Source organism: Austrofundulus limnaeus, unplaced genomic scaffold, assembly GCF_001266775.1.
Source record: "Austrofundulus limnaeus strain Quisiro unplaced genomic scaffold, Austrofundulus_limnaeus-1.0 Scaffold66, whole genome shotgun sequence".
In the NCBI taxonomy this organism is placed as follows: Eukaryota; Metazoa; Chordata; class Actinopteri; order Cyprinodontiformes; family Rivulidae; genus Austrofundulus; species Austrofundulus limnaeus.
In genome coordinates, this window is record NW_013952468.1 from 968,483 (window position 1) to 970,709 (window position 2,227).

Genomic DNA, 2,227 nt, shown 5'->3' on the forward strand with positions numbered 1-2,227 from the left:
AACTCCAAATATCAACAGTTGTAGATGTACACACAAATATTTATTTTCTACATTTTTATATCACATTATAGTTATTACAGCCTTTAGAAAAATGTTTTTTTTCTTCTGTTGGTCACCTTTCAATAAATGCCATTCAGGAATTCTAAATGTTCACTTTTATTCAATACTTTTACTTTTAGTATTTATGTACATTTTGTATCAGAAATGTACTTAAAGTAAATGTCAAATGCTTTAAGACTTTATCCATTCAGCCTCTATACCCGCTTCTTCCTTTCAGTGTCATGGGGGTCTTATTGGTGCCCATACAGCAGTGACTGTGCGAAGGGCGGGGTACACCCTGGACAGGTCTCCAGTCCATCACAGGGCCACACATAGAGACAAACAACCATTCACTTTCACCTAAGGACAATTTAGAGTTACCATTTAACCTAACAGTCATGTTTTTGGTCTGTGGGAAGAATCTGGAGAAAACCCACACATGCACAGAGAGAACATGCTTTGATCCGGCGACCTTCTTGTTGAGAAGCTCTACCRACTGAGCCATCATGCTTTTTTTTAGGACTTTAACTCAAGTAAAATTCTTGAGATTTAAAATTTACCAAAGTAATTTTATGGTAAGATACTTGTACTTTCACTTAGGTAACTAGCACTTTGAGGAACACTGCACATGCATAGAAACACAGACATGGCTGACCATTGGAGTCAGCCAATCAGAATCATGCTGTAACTCTGCAAAACAAATATCCTATTCTTGAATTTACTTAGTTTTATTTATTTATTTATTTATTTATTTATTTATTTATTTATTTATTTATTTATGCATTCATTCATTCATTCATTTATTTATTTAGTAAACCCTGCTCAGTCTGGTCCTCTCCCTTCCATTTTATTGCACGCGAGGCACCATCTGACCTCCAATGACTCCTAATTTCCTGTGAATAGATAAAGCCAATTGATTAATTAATTTTGAGAGATAAAAGGACGACAGGGAGTCTGCCCCCAGTGCTTCACTATCAGTGTGTGTATGTGGCGTCTCTGGGTTTCCCCATCTGTGAGTCTGGGTCACCTCCATGCCAGGCTCTTCATGTCTGGGTAATAAGCTGCCCAGCCCTCGATGGCGCGCCGTGTGTCAGTGGATTTATGTTGCTGATGGCTGGCCCGGCCTCTGAGGTGKGTGTGTGTGTGTTTATGTGTGGGTGTGTGCCAACAAGACGAAAGGGTATATGGCTGTCCTGCTAATGCAGGGACACAAGGTTATTTACAGCAGGCTGGAGCTGTGTCATGGATATGGAGATAAGCCTACACTTTGGTCATAAATTCTTAGGGATGTGTGTGAGTTTGGAGGTTAGTGCGCGTCAAGAGTGTGTTCAAACACAGATAATTGTGCTCGTCAGTATCAACTTTTCCCATTGACTTCTGCCAGAAGGACAAGAGGCACTTTGTTTTTATGATTCACCTTTATTTGGAGCCATTGCCTTTCAAAAARTAAGCTTTTTATTTTTTTACATAAAACTGTATTACGTGCTTAGTTTTTATTTAGCGTGAATCAGAGTGAGACACTGCTCCTGACTGTGGTGTAGGGGTCACCTCGAGTGAAGAAACAAGATTTACTGTCTCGAAGCAGGCCTCGGACAGGCCTGACGAGAGGACAGGAACTCTGTCACAAACTGAACACTATTTAAGCCATGACAGGTCATTCTAACCGTGGAAGAGAACCCCTCAGTTCTCTTAATCAGATAACRGACAGAACAACCTCTTCTGTTCGTGATTCGTTTRTTGTTTAATTAAGAATGTTGAGTTGGGTTGGACAAAAACACATCTATCAGCTGCTAAAGGCAAACAGTTGTTATTATAAAAATATCTCTTTTGTTATATAAAAACTGTCCCACTAACATTTAAGACTGTACAGCCTTAAAGTTGCTTGCAGGTATCTGTTCCTKTTCCAAGTAAAAAAAATTAAGAAGCAAATTTCAACAACATTAATATGTCCTTCACATACAAGAAAGGACTGGATGGTTGGGAGTGTAACTAAGATGCAAAGACCATTTTAATCCAATAAAGGGTTTGAAAATGTGCTAAATATTTAATAAAAAAACAAAGTCATCTGTAAAGAGCACTTACATAGTGCAAATACAAAGGTCTGTTCTTAGAAATTGTTTCAGAAAACTAAAATGAGCCTGAAAAATTCTCAAGATCTGCAAAAAATGTCCTTGAAACAGAATATATA